Consider the following 24796-nt stretch of genomic DNA (forward strand, 5'->3'; position numbering starts at 1 on the left):
ACCTGTGCTGGAGGAACAGCCCCTGGTGATGTGCTTTTCTGCTGTGCTCTGGTGTGGCCGCGGCGCTGGGGACGCTCCGCTCAGGCCGCCTGAGACCAGGCTCGATGGGCTCTCCCGGAAGTCCCACGTCTAGGCTAATTTTTTTAAATATTAGTCCTCGGAGGGGGACCTGGGTGGCTCGTTGGTTAAGTATCTGACTCTTGATTTTGGCTCAGGTTGTGGTCTCAGGGTCGGGGGATCGAGCCCCAGGTCGGGCTCCGTGCTCAGCAGGGAGTCTGCTGGAGGGTTCTGTCTCCCTCACCCTCTGCCTCTCCCCCCTCATGCACTAAAATAAATGATTTCTAAAAAAATTAAAATATTAGTCCTTAGAGTACACAAATGAGCCAGCACGTGCACGCATGCACCCGCACACACAGCCGTGCACCTGCACCTGCACACACACTCGTGCACATGCACATATCATGCACTTGCATACCCACACACCCATACACCTGCACACACGTGTGCACCTGCTCACCCACACACAAATCCGTGCACCTGCACACACACACACATGTGCATCTGCACTCACACACCCGTGCACCTGCACTCATACATACACCCATGCACTTGCACACACACCTGTGCACCTGCACACACCTGTGCACCTACACATGCATGTGCACCTGCACAGACACCCGTGCACCTGCATTCATACACCCATGCACCTGCACACACACACATGCTGTCCATCTGCACACTCACACCCATGCACCGCACACACATACCCGTGCATCTGCCCTCACACTGGCCGTGCACCTGCACCCACACAGATGCAGGATCCGGGGCGAGAGGATGCTATGTTCCCAGGAGACGGAACCAAAGGGCCCCGTACCACTTGCTGTCCTGGAATGGCAGGGCTGGACCAGACCCTTATCCCCCATGCACGCAGCACTGCTTTGCTTGCGTGCTGGGTCCCGTTTGAACGTGACTACCCACTGGTGAAGATGAACAGTGTGGAAGGGACCCTCAGGCTCCCCACCTGGAGGCTCACGGACACCCAGGATACCCGGGAGGTGGGCCATGCTTCATCATGAGCCCCCTGCTCTGCTGGCCACGCTCCACCTCTGGCTCTGCTGGGGAGACTCAGTATTGGGCATCAGCCCCTGGCCACCTGATGTAATGAGAGGAGCATGTGTGTGTGCACGTGCAGCCATACACACCGGCGCACACACACACATACCAGTGCACACGAGTGTGTAAGTGTGCACACATACCAGTACATGTAGGTGCACATGCATGTGTGTGCCCATATAAACATGTAGAAGCCTGTGTCAGCATATGCACATGAGTGTGCACACACATGTACACACACATACACACCCCAAACAGAGGAAAGCTTGGGGTGCTCGTACAAGAACAATCCCATTAAGTGGCACCTGGGTGGCTCAGCAGGTGAGCGTCTGCCTTCAGCTCCGGGTGTGACCCGGGGTCCTGGGATCGAGTCCCGCATCGGGCTCCCCGCAGGGAGCCTGCCTCCCCCTGCCTGTGTCTCTGCCTCCCTTGTCTGTCTCATGAATAAATAAATAAAATATTGAAAAAAAGAACAATCTCATTAAGAAATGATACGAAATCACAAATTTACGCCTTATTGTCATGTTTCCTCATGTTTCACGTAATGCCCAAGACCGCTGAATTGTCCAGGTGACCCACACGGCCGTGGACTTTCCGGAAAGGGAAGCCCCTCTTGACAAAAGTGCTCCCCAAGGGCTAGAAACTCCGTGAAGAGATCCAGTTGTCCTGTGGTGTCTCCGAGGGAGTGGGTGACGTCAGCAGGTCAGGCTCCAGCGGCAGCAGCCACGGCACAGCAACACACCCAGAGGGACGACGTCGTCCCAGAGCGGGTTTCGTGGGACGTGGGGAGAATAAATGCGTGGAATGTACGGAAAGTGTGACATAGGCGGTTAGGGCGTGAGGTTTTCAGGGAGAACCTTGCAGGTGGTTGAAGGGGTACCCCCAGCTTCCTGGCGTGGAGCCCGACGCCCTGAGATCACACGGTGCACCCGCAATGCCCACAAGCCGCCCTCCAGGGGGACGTGTCTTGTAGAACAGGGTGTGTAGGTCCACACGGCCAGACAGTTGCTCCGTCCAGGAGAAGCAAGGGCCGGTGCCGTCGCGGCGCCCGCCCGTCCCCCGTGCTGAGTTGGTGGGGGAGGCCCGGGGGGTGCGGGCGGGGCTGGCCGAGGGCCCAGAGCACTGGGAGCCAGCAGGTGTGCAGGGGCCCGGGCTGTGCTTGCACACAAGCAGGCGCTCGGTGGTCTTACACCGAGACTGGGGGCGGGGGCAGGGGCGGGGGGAGGACAGCCAGCTCGCCTGTTTGCAGATCCCCTGCACGATCCAAGGTGCCCTCGGGGAGGCATGTGGAGGGCGGGATTCTCCGCCCGTCGTGGGGGGGGCGGGGGCCCATTCGCCAGGGCCCAGAGATTTGCAGGGACTCCCGGGAGCTGCAGAGCTGGGGTGCACGCCGCCCACGCTTCTTCAGGCTCGCAGCCCCTCGGCAGCCCGGGACGCCTCCTGGGACATAATGTCCCCAAGACTGTTGTCAGAAGCATGACTCCCTGGTCCGGGTCCCCATCGGTGAGGGACAGAGACCAGCAGACTCCCGGCTGAGGCCTGAGCACGGCCTGAGCCCGAGTCGGAGGCCTAACCACTGAGCCACCCGGGGGCCCTGCTTACACTTCCAGAAACACCTTTTCCAGGGCCCTGGCGTGAGGGTTCCTTCCTCTGTGTCAACTGCACGGGGACAGGTCCTTGCTTGGTCTCCGCCTGGGTGGATTCTAGCGGCCTCCTCTCACCAGGAGAGCCCCGGGCGCTCAGAACTGGCCGCACCCTCTGCCCCTACCTCTGCAGCGTGCAACAGTCTGAGGGTGCAGGGCCACCCCTTCCCCAGAGCACAGCAGGGCGGGGAGGCCGCCTCTCTTCCAGGGTGGCCCGGGGCTCGGGTGGTGGGAAGTGAGGAGTGGGAGATGGACCTCAGGTGTCGACCATCAAGCGGGCCCTGGGTCCTGGGTGCCCAGCACCCTGCCGAGGCCGCACCCGCCCCAGCCAGGCTGCGTTACCGGCTCCCTCCCAGGAGGAAGGAGTGGACAAAGGGACTCCCCGAGGGCCAGGGCAGGCGGGGCCCCTGCGGATGGAGGAGGCCAGGAGCAGCCAGCCCTGCCGCTGTCAGGGAGAAGCAGCGCTGGCCACCAGCCCAGGTGGCAAAGGTGGAGCTGCTGGGGACAGCGGCTGGGACAGGGAGCCCGGGTGATCCGAGCCCAGCCTCCCTGGAGGAGACGCAGGAGACTCTGCAGGGCCGGGTGAGCAGAGGGAGGGCGCAGAGGGCGGGGTGGCCGGGGTGGGGGCCATGGGACCCGGCCACCTGGGCTTGCCACCCAGCACCCACCCAGGGGAGAAGCTCCCGTTCCCATAGGACAGATGCAGTGGTGTGCTCAGAGCAGGGCACCCCCGGGGTCGAGCCCTGACCTCCCAGGGGAGATCAGGAGCCCCCAGTGTCTGCGACAGAGAGGCTCCCGGGTCCTCGAGGAGACGTCCCCGGCAGTGAAGGTGGGCGTCTCAATGCGCAGAGAAGGATTTAGAATCGCCAGGCATGTTGTGCAGCTGGAGCTGGCATGTTGAATCATGACCTGCTGAACGAGGGCCATGGGCCCCGACTGGGTCGCCAGGTGGCTCGCTCAGCAGCCCCAGGGATTGAGAGCCACTGGCCGCCGTCCTGACCAGCGGTTTCAGTACAGCCCCGCGAAGGAAGTGGAGTCACTGAGTTTCCTACAGATCCCCAGATCCCCGTCGCAGGTGCTCGACGACCCAGGGAAGGGCCACCCTCCGTCCCCGCCGCAAGCGGGCAGGAGACGTGTCCGGTGGCTGGGGCGGGGGTCACTGACTTTTCAGGGCCTCGACTCTGAGGGGTCATTTTATTTTATTTTTAAGCTGTTTTTTTTATTTTAGAGTTTTTTCATTTTTTTAAAAGATTTTATTTATTTATTCACGACAGAGAGAGGGAGAAGCAGGCTCCACGCAGGGAGCCCGACAGAGGACTCGATCCCGGGTCTCCAGGATCATGCCCCGGGCCGAAGGCGGCGCTAAACCCCTGAGGGATGGAGGGATCCCCTATTTTGGAGTTTTAGAGAAAGAGGAGGGGCAGAGGGAGGACCAGACTCCCCACGGAGTGTGGGCCGAACCCAGGACTCACGGATCAGGACCTGAGCCGAAACCAAGAGTCGCACAACCAACAGCCTAAGCCACCAGGCGCCCCCGGGGGGTCATTTTAAAACATCCCCGGGGCAGCCCAGGGGGCTCAGCGGTCTAGCGCCACCTTCAGCCTGGGGCATGATCCTGGAGACCCGGGATCGAGTCCTCTGTCGGGATCCCTGCGTGGAGCCTGCTTCTCCCTCTGCCTGTGTCTCTGCCTCTCTCTCTGTATCTCTCATGAATAAATAAATAAAATCTTTAAAAAAATAATAATAATAAAAAAGCCCCCCGGGGAAAAGCAAAGCAGGAGCCGAGGGCAGGCACCCTAACCACAGTCCCTACCCAAGCGTCTGGACGCCGCGGGGAGCGGGTCATCACCCTGTAAAACGCCCAGGCAGCAGCTTCTCCCTCTGCCTCTCTCTGTGTCTCTCATGAATAAATAAAATCTTTTAAAAAACAAAAGAAAAAAAAACAAAAAAAACCAAGAGAACCCGTTGGGATCTTCCCTGGAACTGCGGGGCTGCGCTCACCGGGAGGACCGAGGGCGTCACAGCATTGCTCCCTCCCGCGCGGCGTGTCCGCCGACCCTCCCATCTGGCCCCTTCTCCTATCTCCCAAGAAAGCGCGAGTTCTCCACGCGGTTACGGGGTCCCTCGTCCCTGAGGACCGGCTGCCGTCGCGGGCTGCGCAGCTCTACATGCGTGTCCCTGGACCAAGCGCGCTGCTTCGATTCCTGCAAGCCACTGTAGCCTTGCTTTGCCTGGTGCGCTTTACTCCACCCCTGAGGCGGATGGAGAGATCTCCTGCCCAGGGGTCACGGCTGGCTTGCCCGTTTCCCCTTGAAATGCTCTCCATCTCTGCCTTACGATGCTCAGGACATACGAATTCACAGCTGTTCTGTTTTCTTGGTGAACTGAACTTTTCCTTTTGCTTTTTTGCTGTAAATCGAAGTTAATGACGGGGGTGCCTGGGTGGCTCCGTCGGTGAAGCATCTGCCCTGGGCTCAGGCCGTGATCTCGGGCCCTGGGATCGAGCCCTGTGTTGGGCTCCGCACTCTACGCAGAGCCTGCTTCTCCTTCTCCCTCTCCCGCTGCCTGTCCCCCTGCTCGTGCTCTCTCTCCCTCAAATAAATAAATAAAAATTTTAAATAAATAAATAAATCTAATGTAACGTTAGCATAGTGACACAATACTTATTTATTGCCTCATACACAACTCATACTTCCTTCTAACCCATTTGTAGCCTTGCGTTTTGGGTTTGTCCTTTCTGTCTCTCATAAACAATATATCCTGGTCAATTTTGGTTTTAATCCTATAAGAAAATAAATATCTCTTTATTTTCTCCAGTGAGCTTGGATCAATTACATTCATTTTTATTACTAGATTTATTTTCAGCGTCTTTTTTTTTTAGGATTTTATTTATTTATTCATGAGACCCAGAGAGAGGCAGAGACACAGGCAGAGGGAGAAGCAGGCTCCATGCAGGGAGCCCGATGTAGGACTCGATCCCAGGACCTTGGGATCATGACCGGAGCAAAAGCAGACACTCAACCACTGAGCCCCCCAGGTGCCCCTATTTCCAGCATGTTAGCGTTTTCTGTTTGTTTTCCGCCTCCTTGGTCAACTTTTCTTCCCCGCTTTCCCTCCTCTGCTGGTTATATTTATTCTTTCAGTGAGTGGGTCCTCTTAAAATGCTGTGCTGACATGATGAGTCCTGAAGTTAACCACGACTCAGTCTTCTTCCGGCCGCTGCTAGTGCTCAGTGGGGCTGACATCAGCCCCACCGTGTGACCTGTCACACTTCTCAGCATCTCTAGCTCATTCTCATTTTTTTACACCTACAGTAACTTTTATTTTCACCTACAGTTTGTGGTTGCTTAGACTTACCCATGTTTGCAGCTTCTGTTGCCATCAGCCGTTAGAAACTCCCTCTGGGATCATTCTCTCTCTTGAAACAAACTGTTTGAAGTGCCTTTGGTGGGATTCCCTGGGGGTAGAGTCTCTCAGCCTTGGGTTTCCCGGAAATTCTTTCTCTTGCTCTGGTTTTGTAGTGGGGGTGTGGTTGTGGGAATAATTAGTTGTAGACTGTCGTTCCTTTCTTTTTTTTTTTTAATTTTTATTTATTTATGATAGTCACAGAGAGAGAGAGAGAGAGAGAGAGAGAGAGAGAGAGAGGCAGAGAGAGAAGCAGTCTCCATGCACCGGGAGCCCGACATGGGATTCGATCCCGGGTCTCCAGGATCGCGCCCTGGGCCAAAGGCAGGCGCTAAACCGCTGCGCCACCCAGGGATCCCTGTCGTTCCTTTCTTTCCATACTTTTGACACTTTCCACTCTTCTTGCTGAGAAGTCTGCTGACCGTCTTATCCCCCAGGTGACAATGTGTCCTTTCTCTCCATCTGGTTTGAAAGTCTCCCTTTGGTGGCCTCAGCTGAACTACGGTGTGTCTAAGCGTGCTTTTCTTTTCATCTGAAATTTGATTTGCTTCCTGAATCTCAGGACAGTCTTTCTTCAATTCTAGAAATTCTCCGGCCACCATGTCTTTACACACCGCCTCTGCCCCATTCCCTCTGATTTTCGTACCGTAACTCCAATAACTGTTCTTCTGTCCCTGGGTTTCTGACCTTCTTTCCTGTGTCCCATCTTGTTGTCTCTCTGTGCTGCGTTCTAGCTAATTCTGGGTTGTTTCTTGTCTATCTTCTAGTTGAGAAATTCTTTTAGCAGCTGCATCTAACCTTCCCTTTATTTTTTTTTAAGATTTTATTTATTTATTCACATGAGACATACAGAGAGAGAGAGAGAGAGGCAGAGACACAGGCAGAGGGAGAAGCAGGCTCCATGCAGGGAGCCTGACGCGGGACTCGATCCCGGGTCTCCAGGATCACGCCCTGGGCTGCAGGCGGCGCCACCCGGGCTGCCCTAACCTTCCCTTTAAATAGTCCACTAACAACCTGAATTTTTACATGATCATCACTAGGATTTTTATTTTTTTAAGATTTTGTCTATTTATTTGAGAGAGAGAGAGAGATCATGAGCGAGGGGAGGGGGGTGAAGGGCAGAGGGAGGAGCAGACTGAGCAGGGAACTGGATGTGGATGTGGGACTTGACCTCAGGACCCTGGAGTCATGACCCAAGCTGAAGGCAGATGCTTCACCATTGGAGCCACCAAGTGCCCCATCACTAGGATTTTTTTTAAAACATACCAGTTCTTTTCATAGAGTATCATGTTCCTTGCCTGATTTTGGTTCTTTCTCTTAATATTTGCAACATTTTAAGCATCCTGTTACCACTGAACGTCTAAGGAAGAGATGCCCCAGAAAATCCCCTGCGTTCTAAAAATACTCCCTGCTCACGTGTACCAGTGCAATCAGGACAATGACCTCTTTAGCCAAGCGACTCCTTTCTTTGATTACCAGGCTATTGGCCTAAAGGACTCACAGTGGCCAGGAGTGGCCTTTGCTTTATTTCTGGGTAATTTATGCAACTCCAGGAAGGCATCCCCCACATTCCTCCCAAACAAGCACCTCTAATCCAAAAAGGTTGCAACGTTGCAGGGATGAGAAGTGCCCTTTTGCTAGTGTCTCTGGGGTCCGTGGTGGAGGAGCCGGTCCTACGCCTACCTCTGGGTTCCCAGGCCGAGTATTCAGCTACTGGCTGACTCCCCTGGAATTTAACACCCCAAGCCCACAGGGTGGGTGCCTCTGCTGAGCCCTGATGAGGCAGTTTCACGAGGCTGGCTGCCCCAGGTCACGTGATGTGACGGCCTAACCAGTGATTTCTGCGGTCACAAGTCCTTTGTTACAAACTGAGCCCCTTGACCTGAGGCTATGGTTTGTGAGGTCCCGTGGTGGTAAGTCTGGCACTAGGCGAGGCCTTGAATACCGACCACGTGGGCCCAGGGCAGGTAACGAGGACCAGGTACCGAGGACCCACTGCCCTCCAGTGTGGATGGCGTCTCCTGTCATCAGTCGGAACCCCAGTGGCGGGTTCAACTCCTTGAGAAGACCCGTCTCCAAGGCTTGACATCACTGGCTTCCCCTGGCAGGTGGGACACTCAGACACGTCACCTTTGCAAGAGGGTGCCCATGCTGCTGGCCCACGCAGCCTGTGACCCTGCACTGCGGCCTCTCAGCCGCTCAGTCCGCGAGCCCATCACGCCGACGCTGGCCTGGCCGGAGCGTGACGAAGGCTGGCATCTGCCCGAGGAGCCGTGTGTCCACGTGGTGCTTCTCTGCCATGTGTGTCCTCTCTCTGGTGCACACTGACAGGACACAAAGGCCCCCAGACTTTGTGCTACCCCCTTGGACCAAAGGCCTCCTGCCGACACCTTTCCCCAGACCTTCTTGACTCCGGTCCTCCAATTTTGCCGCTTCCGGGCCCGTGACCAGCAGCCAACCCATCCACACGGCTTCTCCCCCTATGTAGTGAGTGGCGGTGTCCCCTCCAGCCCTGCACACGGGAGGGTCTCCTCTCCCCTGGGCCTCTGGGGACACACCGGGTCGGGCCGGGTACAGCCGGCACCCCTGTGGTCTGCACCTAGTATCAAGTGGAGCCTCTTGTGAGTCAGACCTGTGATGCTCCTTGTTAGCAGTGGCAGGGAACGGCCCAGGAGGCCACGGCGTGTGCTGGGAGGCAGGTGTCGGGGCAGCCCAGGTGATGGAAGGGTCTGGACCACCGTCTGTGCCCCTCTGGCCTGTTCACGCTTGCTGCCCTCACCTGGCACAGCGCCTCGCTTGGGAGGGGCAGTTCCAATCTCAATGCTGCTCCACGCTCAGGCCCCCGGCAGCTACTAGGAGCCAGGAGCACGCCAGGCGCTGCTTTCAAATAGGGTTAAGCTACGGGATGCAGAAGGCGTGGCATCACTCAGAATCCCAGGGCCCTGCGCCCTGACTCTCCTCCCGACAGTAGGTGGGGACTCTGTGGCTCTCCAGGCCAGGGGTGATGCGTTCCCTTGTGGGGGAGACGGAGGCAGCTGCTGCTCGCCCACAGGTTGGGGGGATTTGGAGTTCGAGATTCTCAGGCTTGTCTAGTAAACCTCACGGCCGTCCTGAGTCTCAGGGTCCCATTTTGTTCCTCTCCGGGTCTTGACCTTAGCACAGGAGACGAGCCCATTGCAGTTCTGCTTCCTTTTGATTAAAGTGAACAACCAATCCAGTTTCCTGAGGCCGTCTCCGTGTCAGCCCTGGAACTCTCATGTCCTGGAACCCCCTAGATGTGGGCAGACGCGAGGGAGTCTCATACAGTCAGATCCTGGGCCTGATTTCAGCACAGCTGCTGTAGGCGGCCAGACCACCCGGTGACGGCCGAGGACATGCCTGTCGGGGTCCGGCCTGAAACCCTTCGCTGGCTGAAACCACCTTCACTCACATCAGAGAAACACCTTGGAATTAAAATTCTGTTCAAATAAGGGGAACGTGAAGACCCCAAGACTAAGCCATCGGTTGTATCATTTACTCTAAAAATGCAGAATGAAGATTCACAGGTGCGTAGGGAGTGAGGTCGGTTAGTTCAGGGACCGAGGTCAAGTCCCTTTTCGGGGCCCAACCGTGCGCCCGGCCCAGAGCGCCGCTCACGGAGACGCTAATGCTAGTGTTACCAGCCCGGCCCGAGAAGTCATCTGGGGACAGGATGTATCACAGCGAGGACAAGCAGAGTGTCCTGTTCTTGGCGGGCGCATGGGGACCCGGCCCAGAGGCCGTCCCGGGTGGAGGTGTAACCACATCCCGCAGCCAGCCCGGGGCCTTCCCGCCACCCCGCTGGAGCCTCCGAGGCCACAACGCCCATTTAGAAGGTGGCCCCGACTAATGGCCACTTAAAAATGCATGACCATGGCTCCAGCCAGATCCTTGGCAGCGTTGGGAGGATCGATCCCCAAGATCTCTCTGGAAGGGCCCAGCGAGCCCTGGAATCAGCTTCTCCTTCAAGTCTCCCCCACCCTTGAGGGGGCAGGTGCCATCACCCAAGCTTTGTCACAGGTTTTACTTGTGTCGTGGGTGCCTGGTGTGGCCCACGCTCTGCGCCTGTCCCTTGGCATCGGGACTGGTCCTGTGGCTGCGAAGGCCGTGACTGCTGTTTGGCCCATCTCTGCTCAAGTGCACAGAAGAGCGTCCGAACCCCCCGCAGATGCACTTCCCGCCTTCTGCCCTCCAGCTGGCTCCGGCTCGTGCCAGCCGCGGCCCAGACTGCAGCATTTGGCTCTTGTGACCCCGAGAGGCACGCGTGGAGTGGGTGTTGGGGGCACGGGCTCCGGGCGGAGAGCTCGGTCGGGAGGAGGTGCCTCTGCGTGCTCCCCCGCTAACCCGGCGGCCGTGTCAGGGTCGGCCTTCTCCCGCAGGCCCCCGCTATAACCACGCAGGGAGAGCTCCCTGCCCTCCCTGCCCTTCCCTGCCCTTCCCTGCCCTCTCTGCCCTCCCTGCCCTCCCTACCCTTCCCTGCCCTTCCCTGCCCTTCCCTGCCCTCTCTGCCCTCCCTGCCCTTCCCTGCCCTCCCTGCCCTCCCTGCCCTCCCTACCCTTCCCTGCCCTTCCCTGCCCTTCCCTGCCCTCCCTGCCCTTCCCTGCCCTTCCCTGACCTCCCTGCCCCTCCCTGCCCTCCCTACCCTTCCCTGCCCTTCCCTGCCCTCCCTGCCCTCCCTACCCTTCCCCGCCCTTCCCTGCCCTCCCTGCCCTCCCTACCCTTCCCTGCCCTTCCCTGCCCTCCCTGCCCTTCCCTGCCCTTCCCTGACCTCCCTGCCCCTCCCTGCCTTCCCTGCCCTTCCCTCCGGGCCAGGTCGCCTGGGTGGGCAGGTCCTCCCTCCCCGCAGGGGTCTTTGACGAGCAGCAGGACACCCTGTGAACAGTGGCCTAACCAAGGAGGGGGTAGTGTCCTCGGGTGACGAGAGTCCGTACTGACCTGGCTCAGCAGCTTGACAAAGTCACGGCTGTCGTCAGGCCCAGGAGACGGCCGCCTGCACCTCACCTGACCAGGCTGGCAGGTGGCTGGGAATGTGGAGGCCCTGGACAGACAGGGCGGTGGCGGCGCCTCTACTGGGTGTCTCTGGAACACGCGACGTCCCGGCACCTCGGCTCTCAGGGATGCCACTCTTCCCCAACCCTCCAAAGCACACCGAGGGCCCAAGGAGCTTCACGCGCCCGGTGCTCACTGCAGCAGCACAAATCCTAAAAGGAGAATGATACGGGGCAGAGCCCAGAGCCGGGGCTGAACCTGCAGGGGCGAACTGAGGCCTGAGCGCACTGGCTAGCCGGGGACCCGGGGCTCCCATGGGCCCAGGACCTGCGAGGGGTGCAAGGGACGGTTGCCTGAGGGAAGTCAGCTTGCAGCCATTGCCACGGTTCCCGTGCATCAGGCCTCCCCCCCCCCCCGCAGGACACGGGGGCCTCGCCTCAAGGGGAAGGCCTGCCCGATTTTAAAGAAATCCTCAAAGTACCTGTTTATCATAAAGAACCTCAAAGCGGGCTGGTTTTATTTAGTTAGGACGCCTCTGCCGAGGTTCCGAGGAGAACGATCACCCCATTCCCAGGAGGGCTGTCAAACGGTGGGAGCGGCGAAGCAGTCCTTGGATTTCTCCGAGTAGTTAATACACTCACCGTCCAGCCCAGCGCACAGGGAGCGGTCCCCGCGTCCCCCCGCCTGTCCTCGGCGTCCCCCTCCCCCTCCCCCGGCCCAGGACTGCTCTGGGGCTGCAGCAGCGTGGCCATCGCAGCCGGATGGACTCGCCAGTCCCCACCCACGGCTGCTGGCCCGTCCACCTGTGGCGCCGCTGGCCTGTGGCCCACGGTATCGCTGCGGGGTGACCTGTCGAATCTACCTGCTGCTGATGTGATGAGTGTGGGATCCCAGTTGTCCCGACCTCCTGGGCTCTGACCACCCCCACCCCCACCCCGGGGCCCGGCCCTGCGCTCCCGAGCCCTCCTCGCTTCCTAAGTGACCAGAGTCCTAATGGTGATGCAGGTGGGCTCCTGGGGGGCTCCTGGGTGGGGGCTGAACCCACAAAGAAGCTCCAGAATTTCAGGCCCCCCCCACCCCCCTCCAGGGTGGGGGAGGGGCTGGCAACAGGGTCAATGAGGCATCTCAGGCCCCGGGAGGAAGCCCCTGAGAATCCCAACAGTGCGGGGTCCGGGGAGCTGCCGGGTGAGTCACAGGTGCACGCGGGGAGGGTGACGCCCCCCAGCTCGGTGGGACAGACGCTCCTGCGCTCAGGACCCCACCCCCACCCCCATGTGGCCGTTCATCGGCTCCCTTCATCACATCCTTTATGATACAGAGAACCCGGAGATGAGCTTCCTTGAGATCTGTGAGCTCCCCTAGCGAATGAGTCGGCCTCGAGGGGGGGTCGTGGGAACCCTGATTTGTGGCCGGTGGTCAGAAGTGACGGATGGGTCCCCAGGACCTGCGGGTTGTGATTGGCATCTGATCTGAAGTTGAAGGGGGAGGGGAGTGGAGCTCATGTCTTTATTTTCATTGGGTTAGTTTTTTTCTTCTTGATTTTCAGGAGCTCTTTACATATTATTTATTAGGAAAATTCATCCTTGGGGGATCCCTGGGTGGCGCAGCGGTTTGGCGCCTGCCTTTGGCCCAGGGCGCGATCCTGGAGACCCGGGATCGAATCCCACGTCGGGCTCCCGGTGCATGGAGCCTGCTTCTCCCTCTGCCTATGTCTCTGCCTCTCTCTCTCTCTGTCTCTCTGTGACTATCATAAATAAATAAAAATTAAAAAAAAAAAAAAAAAAAAAAAAAAAAAAAAAGGAAAATTCATCCTTTGTGATATATATTCCTTTTTTTCCTTCTGCTTCTTTATCTTTTGACTTTATGTTTTTTTTTTTTCCAGGCATATGTTTTTATTTTTACAATCAGACTTTCAGTCTTTTATTCTTTGGTCTTTGGATTTTGACACATAGTAGGAAGGCCTTTTCCACTGTGGGGCTGGAGGAATTCACCATATTTTCTGCTAACAATTTCATGGCTCATTTTCTACGTGCAAATGTTTGATCTCCCTGGACTGTATCCTGGGGTAGAGAGTGAGGTGTGGATTTAACTGGATCTTCTTCCGGTTGAGTACTTAGTTGTCCTAACAAAATTTGCTAAGTGCCTGACTTTGTGTTGACTCTTTTTCAAATATCTGATAAGCCTCACCAAAGCCCTATGAGATTAGTATTGATTCCGTCTGGTACATAGATCCAAGCAGTGGGATTCAATGGGATGCGCGCCTCTAAAGCCCCAAGCACACGTAAGCACTACTCGATAGCATTTGGTAAATCGCTCTGCTGAATCGGACGCGCTCGGCTACACAGATTCACAAAATCAGCCGAGGCGGCGGTGGTGATAAATGGGCAGAAATGTCTTGTCCTGTTGACCCGTTGAACTAACTTGGCCCAACTCCTGAAAGCAGTTGTGGAAAGAACAGAAGTACGATTTCTACTTCTTCATTCGATGCCTCTCGGTCCTGGGCTCTTCTAATACTTTCAGTCCGTGTTCACATTTGATTTGAACTTCTGTCTTGAGCACACACTAAATTCCCCCCGTATTTGAGTCTGATCCTCCCTGCGCAAGGCGGTTCTGCTGAGCTGTGGGCAGCACGCCGTCCATGCCGCTCCGGCCAGCGGTTAAGCCTTCGTCGAGAGCTTTACCGCCTCGTGGAGTGTGCTCATTACTCATCCTTGGCAGAATTTTCCTGGCTACCCTTTCCTGTGTATTTCTGACACCGTGGTTGAAGTTAGCCTTTCTAGTGACAAAAAAAAAATCACCCTGTTGATATTTATTATTTTAAGGATCACATTAAATTTAGAAATCAGCTTAGGGAGAGTTGCCCACACGCAACTTTAAGCCCTCCCGGCGAGAGCATGGTTCGTCTTTTCATCCAGGCAAGTCAACTTTCGGGTCTTTGAAGGTTCTCCCCATGTATGTTTTACATGTTACTTGTTACACGTGTGCCCCATTATTTCCTCTTTTTGTTGTTGCTATTGTAGGGTCCTCTCCCCCATATGTTTTATATGATATGCGTGCACACACACGCATTAGCTGTCAATCATTGTAGACATATACGAAGGGTACTAATGAATTAATGCAGATTAATTTTAATATTATAAGTAACCCGCTAAATTCTCTTATTACTTGTGCTTATCTAATATGGGTGCTTTAGGGACCCCTGGGTGGCTCAGTGGTTGAGCGCCTGCCTTCAGCCCAGGGCATGACCCCAGGGTCCTGGGATCAAGTCCCGTATCGGGCCCCCCACAGGGAGCCTGCTTCTCCCTCTGCCTGCGTCTCTGCCTCTCTCTGTGTCTCTCATGAATAAATAAATCAACTCTTTAATAAAATAAAATAAAATGAGTGCTTTATTACTCATCTAATTTCCAAAAGAGTGATAGTTTTTATGCCTCTGATTGCTTCCTCTGGTCTAATTACACCATTTGCCAGTATCTCGCCCAATGTTGAAGAGCAGTGGTGGTGTTGGGGTCCCTGGCTTGTTTCTGACTTTAAGGGAATAATTCCAGAGCTTCTGCATTAAGTATGGAGCAGACTCTTGGGCTGGTATTTATATGACTATAATGTTACAGTGTGTTGCTGTATTAAGAAAGTATCCATCATCCTTATTTCATCAAGCATTTTTTTTAGAAATCAAGAACAACTGGTGAATTTGGCAAATGCCTTTTCTGAGCTAACAGACATTTACAAGGGGTTTCTCCTTAGATCTATTCCTTTGATGTGTTATGTGAGCAGATTTTCTAGTATTAACTCACCATTTTACTTTTGCAACAGGCTCCATCTGGTAATATCTTATTCTTCAGCACGTTGATAGATTCTACTTGCTAATATTTTAAGACTTTTGCATTGACATTTGTAAGGTACGATGGTTTCTAGATTTCTTTTATGTGCAGTCTTTATCGGGTTTTGGCATGAATATTATACTTCTTTAATGTAAAAGAGTTGTAAGTTTTCCTTTCTTTTTTTAAATATTTTATTTATTTAATTGACAGAGAGAAAGAGAGGGGGAGCGACATGAGCTGGGGAGAGGCGGAAGGAGAGGGAGAAGCTGATTCCCCACTGAGCAGGGAGGCTGACATGGGGCTCCATCCCAGGACCCCAGGATCATGATCTGAGCTGAAGGCAGGTGCTTAACTCACTGGGCCCCCCCAGACCCCCCTCCCTCTTCTGTGCTCTGGAGTAGTTTGGAGAGGGTGGACTTTCCCTGGGAAGCCGTCTGAATGAGGGGCAGTTTAGGAGGGGGGAGCTTTAACAACAACTTTCCCTATGCTTTGGAAATTATCTGTTTAGTCTTTATTTTCTAGAGTCATTTTCTTCCCTAGAAAATTAAATTTCATCCCACTATAAGATTTATTTTAGGGCAGCCCCGCGCTGGGTCGGAAAGGGCTCCCCGACTTGTAGCTCACTGATCGGTCTTGAATGTGGTCACGTTTTGTCCTGGTTCCACCTTGGACTGAGAGAGGCAGAGCCACTGTTCCTGCTGCTGCAGGGCCAGCCTCTCCCCCGAGTCTCCCGACGTGGGGATGGGCCTTCAGCAAGGCGGCACGTCCTTCGTCCACGCTCCCGGCCGGGCGGGCCCTCGGGGGGAAGGTCAGGAGCACGGCCAGCGCCCTCCCCGTCCCCCGTGTGTCTGTAGAGATCCCTGCGAAGGAAGAAGCGGGGCGGTGCGGGGAGGGCTGTGGGGTCGGCGGGGCTGCGGGGCCTGGGAGATGCAGCCCTTGGGGCCGCGAGCGAGGGGTGCGAGGGGGACAGCAGGCCCCTCTACTTGGAAAACGCGGCAGGACAGACGGGCCGTGGCGAGCCATCCGCCAACACCGACACGGTGCCAACCGGTTCGCAAGCCGTCTGCACCTCTGGTCTGGAGCCCCGGGCCCGGTGTGCGGGGGGGGGCAGCTGGCTGACCCGTGGAGCGAGGCCGTCGGTGCCCACCCGAACCAGGCCGGGGCGTGCGGCGGCCTCCCTGGCCAGGCCCTCCGGGGATGTGGTCCGCCACAGGGAGGGGGCCCTGGGTGGCTCAGAGGTCGAGCATCTGCCTTCGGCTCAGGGCGTGACCCCAGGGTCCCAGGATCAAGTCCCCCATCAGGGTCCCCGCAGGGAGCCTGCTTCTCCCTCTGCCTGTGTCTCTGCCTCCGTGTATCTCTTGTGAATAAATAAATAAAATCTCAAAAAAATAAAAATAAAAGATGCAAGGAGAAACTGGGTTTTCTGTTATTAACAAGTAACTCAATGTTCACAATGAAGCGTGTATTCAGTGTGATTCTCTGAGCCAGGCAAATTCTGGGGCAGGGTATTAAACATTTAGCATTTAGGCGAGGGCGCGTGATGTCATGAGCACTGGGTGTTGGATGCAACTGATGAATCGCTAAACCCTACCTCTGAAACTGATAACATACTCTATGTTAATCAAATTTAATCTTAAATTAAAATTTTTTTTAAATAAATGAATTATTGAGTATTTGTAACCAGGCCATGGAGGCACCTGTTTCAGACCTCTGGGCAACCATGGGTGCCCCCCGTGGGTTAGTGGGTGGGGCAGCAGGACCTCATCCATTACTGACTGGCTGCATCTTGGGGGGACTCGGGTGCAGGTGGTTTATTGCTGGTGGCCCCAGAGAGAGGAAAGAGGGAGGGGGGAGAGGGTGAGGAAGGGCAGGGCAGAGAGCCACAGGGGCTGTCACTGGGCTGGTCATCTCTTCGGGCTCAATCCCACTGGCCCTCTCAGGAACCACGCAGAACGTGCTCTGAGAAAGGGAGGTTTGCACATTTGTCCATGCTCTCAATGGAGGGCTTGCTGGTATTAGTTCCTTGGAGAAGATCCTGGGCCCGAGGCAGGAAAGTGGAGCCCCGGCGGTCCCCGAGGTGAGACCCTACCAGTGCCCGGGCCATCCAGCTGCCACTGACCAGACAGAGCTGTAGGCATGTGGCCTGGGGCCCCTAACGTGTGTCTACTACCATCTGGGTGCCCCACTCAGGCCCCCGTGATTGGACAGTGGTACCTTGTGCTGGTTTGGTGGGAAGAGACTCACAGAAACCTGGGTTAGCTGACGTCACCCTTCCCAACTATTCTGATGGAGTTTTGGTGCCTTTGGAGGTGAGCATTCGGGTTGCCCAGCCCTGAACCGGTGCTTAAGTCCTAGCTCCCTCTTCTGCCCCTGTGACCGGACATCGGACGTGTCAGGGGCTGGCACAAGACATGTGGGCCCCATTGGCAGGGCTAAGCCAGCCCACAGCCGGCTTCTGCTGCCGTGGTAAGGGGCAGCTCCCTGGGTGTGAGAAGCCAGAAAGGGTGGCTGGAGGGCAATGAGGGTCTCCAACAAGGTGGCCCCTCCTGCCCCTGCCGCCCACCTCCATCAAGCAGGACAAAGGTGAGGGACAGGCCTCTCGGGGGATAACCTCAGCTTGAGAGGAGAATGCGAGACTCCAGGCTGTCAGAAAGCCAAGAGAGAAGGCAAGTGAGCTAAATATAGGAACACTGAGCAGAATGTCCGGAAATGTCAACCACGGCGCCAGGTCTGACTTCATTACTCCTAATTATTTGATTTGAGTCACATTATGCAGAGTCAAACCTGGGAAGAGGGTGCTGTCCCCGCACAAGCGGACGCGGAAGGTGGGTTCTTCATGCAAGCAATGCGCCAAGACAGCAGCAGTTCCAGGAGGGGCGGGGGCCCGGGGTGCATCCCCCCACTCTTGTTAACCAGGTGGTAACAGCAGGTGCTTTTTATCCGCCCAGGTTTGGGAGAGACTATTTCCTTCAAGAGAGCCAGAAGTGCAACCGCAGGGTGACAGGATGGAACGTGATCCATGCTTTATCAAAAGGTGGCCTCCGGGCGTCTACCGATGCCCCCTCCTGTGCACTGGACGCCTGTTTCACCCTCCCCTTCTCCGCTCTCCCACCCCGCCAGGGTTAGTTCAGTAGGAAAAAAAACAAAGCAAAAAACCTTTCTATGGCATTTTCTTGATTATCTGAAGGGTAGATTATTTCTTTTTTTTTAAATTTTTATTTATTTATGATAGTCACAGAGAGAGAGAGAGAGAGAGAGAGAGGCAGAGACACAGGCAGAGGGAGAAGCAGGCCTCAGGCACCGGGAGCCCGACGTGGGATTCGATCCCGGGTCTCCAGGATCACGCCCTGGGCCAAAGGCAGGCGCCAAACCGCTGCGCCACCGAGGGATCCCAGAGTAGATTATTTCTGCACAAAATTGTTCCTACTTCTACTTTTCTTTCATGCACTATTTGCCCACCCCAGGCACAAATCACCGATGGCTCCGTTGCATGCACAGAAATGTGACCCAGAGGCCCGGGACCCAGGTGGAGGAGATGCTCCTCAAGCCGCGGCCAGCACGCCGAGCGGGATCACAGAGGAGCGGGCTCGGGGCAAAATGCTCAAGCATCGCACAGTTCACCCTGCGGATTTTTTGTAGACTCAGGTGTTACGACTTTAAAGTCAGTTGGTTTTTTTTTTTTAAAGATTTATTAATTAATTTGTTAGTTATTCATGAGAGACTCAGAGACACAGGCAGAGGGAGAAGCTCCCTGCAGGGACCCTGATGCAGGACTCGATCCCAGGACCCCGGGGTCACACCCTGGGCCGAAGGCAGACGCTCAACCCCTAAGCCACCCGGGGGCCCCCATCAGTTGGGTTTTTCATTAAACTTTTATTTTGGGATAATGTAGATCCACATGCACCTGCAGTGTGTCCTTTACCTCCTTTCTCCCCAGGGAGTGAGTGGGGCAGAGCTCCGGTGCCCACCTCGACCGGGATGCTGATGATGATACCGCCCAGATGCAGCACGACCCGTCCCCACCAGGACTCTTCAGCCCCCTTCCCTGCTTACCCCACGCCCTCCCCTGACCCCATCTGTTCTCCAGATCTGTGATTTTATCATTTCAAGAGTGTTCTATGACGGAATCACAGAGCATGTGACCTTTTGGGGGTGGGTTCCTTCACCCGGCACCATTCTCTCAAGCCCACCCAGGTCCCTGCACCTGCCAGCAGTGCGTTCCTTCCTATCGCCGTGTCGCGCTCCACGGTGCAGGGGGCGTGTTTAACGAGTCACCCATTGGGGGACATTCTGGGTCGTTCCTGCTCTTTCACTACTAGGAACCAACCTGCCATGAACATCTGCGGGCTGGCCATTCCTTCAGCCAGGTCTCTGTGGAGACAGCGCAAACTGCCGTGGACCCTCCCTGTAGACACAAGCAGACGTGGAGAGTGGGTTCTGCATGTGCGCGAAGCACAAGGACAGTAGCCATATCCCAACACATGCAATATCCCAATACATAATTTAACAGGCTCTTGGATGCCCAGAGACAACGTAATGGGCTACCAGGAAAGACCATTTGAGCACAAGTTCCAGCAACCTTAAAAAAACAAAACAAAACAAAACAACCCCCCCCCCCAAAAAAAAACAAAAAACAAATGCTGTCTCAGGAGAAAAGGATCTGGAGAAAAGAATAGACATCGATTAATAGGAATAGCGTCATGTTCACCCTTATTAAAAGGAATCACTAAACCAATATCTGAATTCAAGTATTCAAGTGCTGAATTCAAGTATTTTCTAAATTCCCATGTGTAAAAAAGTTCTGATAAGTCTGCTGAGAGGGAAAAGAGCCCAGGAGTCCCCTTTCAGCTCACGAGCCAGAAGGTTGGCTGCAGCCCTCCCTCCTTCCAGAAAGGAAACTTCCATATCTTGGCGATTATAGACATTGGGGTGCACACATTTTTTCAAATTAGTGCTTTTGTTTTCTTTGGGTAAACACCCCGTAGTGGAATTATTGGCTAGCATGTGGTAATTGTGTGTGTGTATATATATATATATATATATATATATATATATATATATATATACATATTTTAAATATTTTATTTTTATTTATTCATGAAAGAGAGAGAGAAAGGCAGAGGCACAGGCAGAGGGAGAAGCAGGCTCCCTGGGGGGACCCTGATGCGGAACTCGATCCCAGGACCCCGGGGTCACGCCCTGAGCTGAGGCAGATGCTCAACCGCTGAGCCACCCGGCGTCGCTGTATTTTTAGTATTCGAGGAACATCCATACTGTTCTCCATGGGGAGAAGGGTGGGGGAGATGGGCCAAACGGGGGAAGGGGAGTGGGAGGTAGGGGCTTCCAGTTACAGCATAAGTCACGGAAATAGAGGCACAGCCCAGGGGATACAGTCAATGACCATGTGCCAGTGCTGTGGGATGGTAGCTGCACTTGGGGTGAGCCCAGCACGCCCCACAGAATCGTTGCATCACTGCGTTGTACACCCAAAACTAATGTGACATTGTGTGTCAACTGTACTGCAAAAAAAGTACCTTGTAGGGCAGAAAAAAAAAGAAAAGAAAGGAAAGAAAAGAAAATTCTTCCAAAAAGGAGCCAGGTGGCGCGGGGGGGGTGGTGGCAGGACATGGCACCTGCACGGTCATGAGACAGAGTGCTTAGTGTCCGCTTTCCCAGAGCCTCTGAACGATGTCTCGGGGAGGCTGGGCTAGTTAACGCAAGTCCTGCGCTGGGAGTCTACACTTCATATTGGCAGATTTTTAAAAATTTTATTTTGGGGGCGCCTGGGTGGCTCAGTCAGTTGGGCGTCTGACTGTTGATTTCAGCTCAGGTCAGGATCTGAGGGTCATGACATGGACCCCCCCACCGCCCGCCCCGCACTCAGGAGGGAGTCTGCTTGGGACGATTCTCTCCTTCCCTTTTTCCTCTGCCCTTCCCCCTACTGCTCAGGTGTTCTCTCTCTCTCTGAAAAAAAAAAACTGAACAATTAAAAAATTTTTATTTTCACTATTCGAATAGGCGTGAAGCGATATGTCAGTGCCCCCCTCATTTGCCTTTCCCTGATACCTATGGATGCTGAGCATCTTTTCAAGTGATAACCACTTGGGCTGGTCCTCTCTGTCCTTACTCTTCTGCTGTTCCTTTCCTGCTTTCTTTTGGATTAATCAAGTATTTCATAGGATTCCATTTTATTCTCTCTATTGGTTTCTTGGAAAATCCTTTCAAATTATTTTTATTCTTTTCTAGTGGTTTTGCTGTGGGGCTGGATATAAGGATTCTTCCGTCGAATTCCGTTGAGTCAGTGTTGTATTACTTCAGTCCCCACCTTCATGCACATCTGCGATGTCCCGCTTCGCAGGTGTAACCAAGCGGCACAGGTGCTCTACCCTGATCCACCCCGTCCTCTGCGCCAGCGTTGTCACGGCTTTGACCACCACATCCATTCTAAACCATCACACCACATCATTACGCGTGTTTTAAATAGTTGTCTTTTAAGGGAACTACGGAAAGAAGAAAGAAGCATTAACAATTCATGTTTACCTATTTGTTGATCATTTCCAGAGCTCTCCTTCCTACTTTCCACCTGGTGTCGTTTCCTCTCACTCTGAAGAACACCCTTCACCAGGTCTTGTCGTACTTGCTCGCTGGCCACAGATTCTGTGACGCTATCGGAAAATATCTTTATCTGTCTCTGTTTTTATTTTTATTTATTTATTTTTAAAGATTTTATTTACTTATTCGGGAGACACTCAGAGAGAGAGGCAGAGACACAGGTGGAGGGAGAAGCAGGCTCCATGCAGGGAGCCCGATGTGAGACTCCATCCAGGGACCCCAGGATCATGCTGTGGGCCGAAGGCAGACACTCAGCCACAGAGCCACCCAGGCATCCCTATCTGCCTTTGTTTTTAAAGAATATTTTTGCAGGATGTAGAGTTTTGGGATAAGTTTTTAAAAATCAGCACTTTAAAGGAAGATACCATGGTTCTCTGGTTGACACGGTGTCTGACGAAAACTTGGTGGAAATTTTTGTCATTGCTCCACAGTGGGTAACATGTCATTATCACTGCTTGCTTTCAGGATACTCTGGTCCTCAGGTTCTACTGAGGCTCTTTTTTAAAAAAATTTTTAAATTAATTAATTTATTTATTCATGATAGAGAGAGAGAGAGAGAGAGAGAGAGAGGCAGAGACACAGGCAGAGGGAGAAGCAGGCTCCACGCTGGGAGCCCGACATAGGACTCCATCCCGGGACTCCAGGATCACCCCCTGGGCCAAAGGCAGGCGGTAAACCGCTCAGCCACCCAGGGATCTTCTCTTTTTTTTTTTTTTTTTAATTTAAGATTTCATTTATTTGAGAGAGAGAGAGCATGCACATGCATGCACAAGAAGAAGGGAGCAGCAGAGAGAGAGGGAGAAGCAGATGCCCCACTGAGCAGGCAGCTCGAGCCCAGAACCCTGAGATCATGACCTGAGCTGAAGGCTGACACCTCACCAACTAAGCCATCCAGCTGCCCTCTGCCGAGTTTATTGACCAATAAGTTGAGATTTTTCACCAAATTTGTGAATTTTTGGCCATTATTTTTCAAATAAATTTTCTGCCACATTCTGACAGCGCCGCCCCCCCTTCCGAGACTCCTGTTAGGCCACTTTATATTGTCCCATAGGTCTCCGAGGCTTTGTTCATTTTTCTTCCATCTTTTTTTCTCTTTTTCAGATTGAAAATTTGTATTGATTTCTCTTCAAGGCCACGGACTCTTTCTGCTATTTCCAACTTGCTGTTAAGCCAATGCGGTAAACTTCTCATTTCTGTAACTATGCTTTTTAGTTCTAGGCTTTCCATTTCATTATTTTTATACTTTCCCTTACTCTGCTGTGAGTCCCTGTCTTTACTCATTAAGAGTATCTTTCCTCTTAATTCTCAGAGCATGTTTATTATAGCAGCTTTATGGTCTTAATCTGTGAATATGATATCTAGGCCATCTGGAGGCTGGTTTCTATTGAATGCTTTGTTTCTTGATTATGGTTTATGCTTTCTGGTTTTTAATTTTTTAAATTAATTTTTTTAGACAGATTTTATTTATTTATTCATGAGAGACACAGAGAGAGAGGCAGAGACACAGGCAGAGGGAGAAGCAGGCTCCATGCAGGGAGCCCGACGTGGGACTCGATCCCAGGACGCCGGGGTCACACCCTGAGCTGAAGGCAGACGCTCAACCACTGAGCCACGGGGGCCCCTTACTTTCTGGTTTTTTAGGAGTAGTGATTTTCTAATATATGTTGAGCATTGGTAAATCATGAGTCGTACAGACTCTGGATCACCTTCCACAGAAGAGTCTTTTGTTCTTGCTGGCAGTTCAACTACTATCTTTATCACCTTGACTCTGTATAGGATTGGTTTTATGCTTTCTGCTAGGTTGGATCTGAGGAATGTTCAAGGCATCCACAAGCCCCACCACTTTGGCAAGACTCAAATCCAAGTGCTGTCTGTCTTGAAGATCTTGTCAAGTCTTTGTGTTATACCATTTTAAGGTAGGCCTTATTTTGGGGTAGGGGTTTGCAACCTATGGCTCATAGGTCACATCTGGGCCATGCCCTGTTTTCGTTTGGCCCTTGAGATATGAACGGTTTTTATATTTTCAAATAATTGTTTTTTAAAAGTCCCAAAGAAAATATGTAAGGCAGAAACTGCAGATGGCCTGCAAGGCCTAAAATACTCATCTGGGCCGCCACAGATAAAGTTGGCTAACTCTTGGGCACATGGTCCTCCATCTAGTGTCTCAGCGGAATGCCCCGGGAGTTGGAGAGAAGTTACGGAGGGCTTTGTAGCCCTGCTTGACCTCTAGTCTCTGTGCCATGCTCGACTCGGTCACAGGCAGAGGCTTTCTGGTAAGCCCCGTGGAGCCTCATCCTACAATGCTGAGCCCGGCTGAGGCCAGGACTTACAGGGAACCCCCACACGGGCTCTGGCTCTGCACCCCTCCTTAGTTCCTTCTTCTCCGGCGCTCTGCCTCACTGGCTCCATCTGTCCAAAACTCTGCTCTTTGCATCCTCACTCAGCTACAATGCACATGCTACACTATGCACGCACGATCAGCACCTTTGTTCACACTCAAGCTATTTCCCACATACACTTGCTTTATTTCATCTGCAAAGGCTACCCCAAAACGACTTTCCTTGCACAAGAAATTTACATGCATTACAGTAGGGCCTCTTTTTGTGGCATTCCCAAAACTCACCCACTCCATGGAAGGCCCTGGGTGGCTCAGTATGGGGGAAGGTTTGGGACACAAGTAGAAGGCGCAGTCCCTCGTGCAGGCGTTTGTCACCGAGACAGGAAAGCAGTGCTAACAGGAGTGTGGGCAACCTGCTATGGAATTTCAGGAAGAGGCAGTTCATTCCACCACCGGAGGGTTGGGGAGTCGTCTCCAAGGTGAGACTCGAGGAGTAACTGCAGTGCTGTAGGGTCTTTGGTTACAGCCAGAAGGTAAATAATCCTGCTCGACTTTATGGCAGCAATAATACTGTAAAACCAGTGTAACAAGAAAACACCAGACCAGGAGTTTCGCAAGGAGCAACTGCCATTCGGCCCAGCGGTGGGAATTAATCTGGTGCTTTGACTGTTTCCCCTGAGGCACTGGGTGTCTGTAAACACAAGGAGAGCAAGGTTCTGGGCAGCACACCCCGAGGGTGAGCAGCTGCCCGGCCACTGTCTACATGCCCCTCCTAGTGACCGCAGGGTGGTCCCTGGGTCCATGGGTGTCAGCGCCTCTCACGCCAGTGTACAGTGACCCCCGGGGGGCATCCCGTGTCC

General features: G+C 53.9%; 1 protein-coding gene across 2 annotated transcripts in view; it reads right to left on the bottom strand.

The window, feature by feature from the left end:
• Nucleotides 1–24796, bottom strand: part of CSTB (cystatin B) — a 449713-nt gene that overhangs the window by 169836 nt on the left and 255081 nt on the right. The window lies entirely within an intron of this gene.

The sequence above is a fragment of the Canis lupus genome, chromosome 31 (assembly GCF_003254725.2).
Source record: "Canis lupus dingo isolate Sandy chromosome 31, ASM325472v2, whole genome shotgun sequence".
Classification (NCBI taxonomy): Eukaryota; Metazoa; Chordata; class Mammalia; order Carnivora; family Canidae; genus Canis; species Canis lupus.